We start from the raw sequence: 6380 nt of genomic DNA on the forward strand, positions 1-6380 counted from the left end.
GGATTATTTAGTATTACACCTTATCTATTTTTATACCGAATTCAATACTGTTAAGTATAAACACATATTGATCAAGAAATTGCTATTATATTAGTTCAGAATAACATATTCTTATTTTTAAAGTAATTTTATAGAGTTGATAGTTATCATGAAAATTATTTCTACTACTTTTATATGTGTAACGATGTGTTAATTGACGATGTATAATTGATGAGTTATTTAACGAAGTGTAATTGATGAATTATTTGTCTAAGTGTAATTTGTGAATTATTTGATGATGTGAAATTGATGTGCTATTTAACGATGTGTAATTGATGTGCTATCTATCGATGATGCTATTTAACGATGTCGTATTTGACGATGATGCTATTTAAAGATGTGTTATACAAAGATGTGATATTTAAAGATGTGTGATTTATAGATTTGCTATTTGAAGATGTGTGATTTAAAGATGTATTATATAAAGATGTGATATTTGAAAATGTGTGATTTAAAGATGAGTTATATAAAGATGTGATATTTGACGATGGTGCTATTTAATGATGTGCATTTGTCGAGTCATTTAAAAATGTGCATTGTTGAGTCATTACTTGTGTTCATGCATTCATGGTCAGTCCGATTTAAAGATGTGTTTAAATATGGGGGATAAATCAGTAACATAACTCTGATATCCAAAACTGGTACCACATGCATATAGAGTCGAATTAGGGACATTGCATACATAACTGCAAGTCTATTTTGAAGATGTGTAATTAAAAGATGTGCTATTTAAAAATGTGTAACTATTTAGAGATGTAACATTCAATAATTTGCTTCTATGTGATTATGTGTGAATGATCTGTATTTTTTCTAAATGTGTACTTGATATACTTAAATGGTGTTGATACTTGTATGTGATTGATGCCAATTGATTTTTATTAAACGAAGGTTTATATTTAAATGTGAATATTATCTATTTGTAATGTGTACATGCCTAAATGTAAATGATGTATTCTTTGTTCTAGATCTATCCATGTGTTTATGCATTTCTTATGTTGAACATATTCTCACCCTCTAGTGGCGGGTTGGGCGCCTGCACCCTTGTGGTGTAGATTTGCAGGAAGAGGATCTTAGTAGCAGTGAGTCTCGGAGGATGGCGTTGGGGCCTTCTCCTTTTTGTCTATCGCTTTTTGGGAGTTTTATTGAGTCGAAGCTCTGATCAGTAACACTAGGGACCAGGGATTCTTTTTATTTTAGACTCAATTTTAGAATTCTTTTGAATTTAGTTTTGGTGTTGAAATTGTGATGCGACATGTACTTTAAAGTTTTTGAAAAATATTCCATTGCAATGTTTTTAATTTTAATGAAGTACTTTTGAATTTTTTTAAGATGTGTGACACCCTTGTGTGTTTTCTTTATTTTAAAAGCATATTTATTATAAAAATAAAATGTGGAAATTAGGGTGTTACACAAAACATCTTTCTATTACATTCCTAGCTGAAGAATGTTTCATGTTGAAAAATTCTTTAGAGGTAGATGGTTGTAATCCATTCCTCCACTCACTAAGGTGATACCTTTGATCTCTATAAGGAGTAAGAAATCCTTCTCCATTCATGTATCCAACATCACATAAATAATAACACCCTATCATAAATAAAATTGAAGTTAAAATCCATAAACTATGCAAAATATGTTTTATTTTTATATTAATTTATGCTTTTGTACCTTGAGGAACCTTTAAACCATTTGGTCGAGAAATAGCATCTCTAAGGACTCTAGAGTCGGCTACTGATCCCTCCCAACCAGGCAAAACATATATGAATTGTAAATCTGATGAACATACGCCTAACACATTTGTAGCTATCTCACCCTTCCTTGTTCTATATCTACTTTTGTCTGCTTCTGGCACATTGACCTTGATGTAAGTGCCATCAAGAGCTCCTAAACAATTTTTAAAGTATTTCCATCGTTCATCCGTGTTGCCCTCCAAAATTGGTTTAGGTTGTTTTAACAATTCTTTATGACACTTCAAAACTGCCAATAATACATTACTGAAATGCCTACTAATCGTTTCACCAGACCTAACAAATTGTCTTTTAATCATTCTATTCTTAACATGATGTGCCAATATATGTAAAAACATGGCGACCAACTCCTCCACACACGTGTCGAGTAGGAAGCAAACCACCAATAACTTGCAACATGTCACATAGTTTGTGGAAAGCAGCTCTATCCATCCTTGTATTTTCAACGCAAGCCAAATCACTCATGTAAATAATTCTACGAAAATGGACTTCTCTAACTAAACTTCTTTCATAAAAATTCCATGACCTTTTTCGCCTTTTTGAACGCTTACTTAACTCAAGGTAGCATAACACAATTGTCATCAACATAAAGTAATTTAACATCTCCATATATATCATAAACATTGCTATAATTTTTTTTTCTTCCTTTCACGCATTTCCATCAAATGTGTCATGATAAAAAAATAATTGTTGCAGGTCATAATACTATATTAGAAACATAGGAATTACACCATATATAACATTCTAAATAGAGCACAAACATCCAAATATATAGTGATTCCAAATTTGACAAATCTCACTTTCTTAGATAGTAATTCACACTCAATATAAAAGTTGGTAAAAACATGTTATATTCGTCTGCGTCTCAGAAAACCTATGAGTGGTTGGTTATAGTATTACTTCTAATTTTACATGGGACTTTTTCCCTTTCAATGTGATTAACAGATTTCATTAGTGGGTTTTTCATGCTCCCTCTTCTGAGACTGCCAGAGCTATAATAGATGCTATAATATTTAAGCTTAGATTTATTCAAAAAATTCATGCTTTGAAGCCCAGAATATGATCATTAAGTCATTGTATCATATAAGAGAAAGTATAAACACTATCACGATGTATTGGCTATTGCACATATTTATTTCATGTTTGTTCTAGTGATATCCGTTAAATTGATTGAATGAATCAGAATATATTTATTTCATGTTATGCAGATTACATTTCTAGCAAAAGCATGGTTTTGTGGAATTTATGTCTTCTTGTAGCACTAAGGAACTAATATTTTAAGTTAATGACTTTCACCATTGCTTCAGCAAATCGAAAATGGGTCGATACCTCTCATATTAAAGAATGAGTGATACATACCTTCCTTGAAGATCATGGGTTTGCATTCCTTGGGAATAAAATTTTCCCAAGCTATCTCATGGGAATAAAAGGGCTGGAAAAAGGGTTGAATGTGGGGGAAAAATGGGGGAGAACGTGGGTTCATCACTTTCCTGGGAAAAATGTTTTCCGGGGCATATTTGTGTGGCTCCCATCTACCAAACAAAGGAATATTCAATTCCAGCCTTAGATTCCTTGGAATTGTTTTTGTAACCCTCAAACAAACACCCCATTATATGTAATTAGAACTAGTGTCTTGCCTGTGTGACGCACGGGTGGAAAACGGTCAACATTTGACTAAACGTCGTCCACATTCTTTTTCTTGACAAAACTAAACGATATTCATTCATTCAAATTTATAGAGTACATCGATACAGTACAAATTCAAATTCGCTAAAAACGAAAAGGATGAATATGTGAACAAACTCACAACATCCATGTTAATAGCATAAAACGGCCAAATATATCTGTCTACAAATATGACTAATATGACTGTATTCAAGTCTCCAGAGTACTCATGTCTCCGGATTTGCAACGTTGACGAATCCAAAGTCAATGTCATTGATCGGATCTGCACTGCACTAAGACGAGAAATCAAAAACACACCGCATAAAGACGGAAAATCAAAACAAACAAAGTCGTTCAACGACGACGAAATCACAAAAACAAACCAAAGAAAATAGAAAATATGTGAAATCACTTATTCAATTAGAATAAAAGGAAAAACAACTCGGAGGGGTGATTTTTGGGTCAAAATTGACCATAAATCACCCATCTGACAAGAAGAAGAAGAAGAAGAAGAAGAAGAAGAAGAAGAAGAAGAAGAAGAAAGGGGTGACGGCTATGGTTTTATCGTCCACATTCTATATGACACATAATCACAATTATATATATATTTTCAATCGACAACGGACCACATACCGACAAACTATTAACAATGAGTACATTGTTTCCAACGTAAAAAAAATAAAATAAAATATTATCGGACTCCTTTTCTTCAGGACCAAATTGATCATTATTTATATACTCCTTAAATACTACGACCAACGAAAGGCCACACACTGCAGGACATGGGCACCACAAAAGAAACAATTGGTAGAACAAAATTTTCCATCACATTTTTTGGAATACTATGTCAATGGAACCACGCGAATTTAACACCTAAACTAGAGATTTTTGTCATTACAATTCCTCTCAGTGGGCAACAGTTAGGAAAGCAAAAAGTAGCAAACGCTGAAAGGAAAACCCTGCCAAAACACACCTAAAGCTGCTATAATTTTGACCAACGACCATAACACAGCAGTATGATTTGTAAAAAAACAGTAACATCCTCATGTGAACGACCATAACCTTTTAATCTTAACCTTTAAATTTCTTTTTGCCACATGTCATTTATCTATGCATTGGAAATGAGTAAATGGAGGAATGGTAAATGGAGGTAAGTTGGATTCTTTGAGTGTGTAGAACTTTTGTTAATGATTTGTGACCCATTTTTTCCATGAAAAACTACTATATATACACAAGAAAAATAACTACACAGACCAACGGTCATAAACTAAATCCTTCTGACAGCTTTGTATTGTTTTCCACGCATTTGACCCTTCAAACTTGGCCTCTTTAAAGAATTTGAACTCTTCTAGTCGAACCCTCAGAACCTTGTCAAAACTAGCTTTGTCGAAATCTTTATCTTCTGTCTTGGACTTTGAGGATTTCATGGTTTTGATTATCTAGTTACATGTCGAAATACATAAATGAAAATACATGCTAAGAACCACGTCAACCATTTAGATTAGTAAGAGTGTGTTGATGGAGAATCTTCTTATAAAGTTGAAATCAATTTTTGTTTTGTTACGGAAGGTAAACGAAAATTCGCCTATATTACAGAGCGATGAACATATATTAACCCTAAATGAAATGCACCAGGGGTATTATTATGATGATATTTTTATTTGACTTAATTGCAGTTTTGATCTCCTTATTTTCATCTTTTTTGTGAAATTGGTCCTCTTATTTTAAAATTTGACAATTATGGTCCATCCATCATATTTTTTAAATGTCGTGTTATATGATCTGAAGATGAGAAAATATTAACATTGATTAAATCCTAAAAAAATTCTTTTAAAACATGTTATATCACCATATTTTAGACAAAATATTAGAAAGAGTGGACCAAAACTATCAAATTTTAAAGAGTTAATAGGTCTTTACCCCCTGTAATATAGATCACTTTTGGTTTTCCCCCCTGTAATTTTATTTTGTTAGATTTCATCCTTGTATTTTTTTTTTGTTTTAGAATATCCCCCTAGGTCAGCTGACTGTGCTTTTTCGCTTATGTTTCAGGCCGAGTCACCTTTTCTGATGAAGTGGCGCGCTGACTGTATAATTATTTTTTTATTGTGTACACGTGGCATTTGTGATTTTTTTTTTAAAAAAATTTTAGAAAATGAAAAAAATCTAAAAAAATTAATAAAAATAAAAAACAATGGAAAAATACCGGAAAAATAAAAAAAATGATTATTTTTTTTTTAAAATTCTGGAAAAATTAATAAAATAATTAAAAAATTCTAGAAAAATTAATTAAAAAAATCTGGAAAAGATTAATATATATCAAAATTTTTGAAAAAATTATAAAAAAAATTCTAAATTAAGCTAAAACATTTTTTTAAAATAATAAGAAAATATATTTTGAAATTTTTTAAAAAAAGTTCAAATTTTTCTTTCAACAATGAAGAGTTTGTTTTTTTTATTTTTATGCAAAAAATAAAAATTTCAATTTTTTTCAGGAACTTAATTAAGATTTTTTTATAATTTTTTTGAAAAATTCGATACTTATTAAACAATTTCCAGAAATTTTTTTATTTTTTCATTATTTTTCATTTTTCCAGTATTTTTTTATTTTTTCAGAATTTTTTTCTTTATTTTTCATATTTATTAATTTTTCTAGAATTTTTTTTCATTTTTTTTAAATTTTTTCAGAATTTTTCTTTATTTTTTTTATAGAAAAATCACAAATGCCGCGTGTACACAATAAAAAAAATTTATTATACAATCAGCGTGCCACATCATCAGAAAAAGGTGACTCAACGTGCCACATCAGCGGAAATGCAAAGTTAACTAGCCTAAGGGTGTATTCCAAAACAATTTTTTTTTTTACAAAGACGGAATCTGATAAAAAAGTTTTACAGGGTGAAAACAAAAAATGAAATATATTACATGAGG

Source organism: Medicago sativa, chromosome 4 (assembly GCF_051527215.1).
Source record: "Medicago sativa cultivar Bolivia chromosome 4, Bolivia_mono, whole genome shotgun sequence".
Lineage (NCBI taxonomy): Eukaryota > Viridiplantae > Streptophyta > Magnoliopsida > Fabales > Fabaceae > Medicago > Medicago sativa.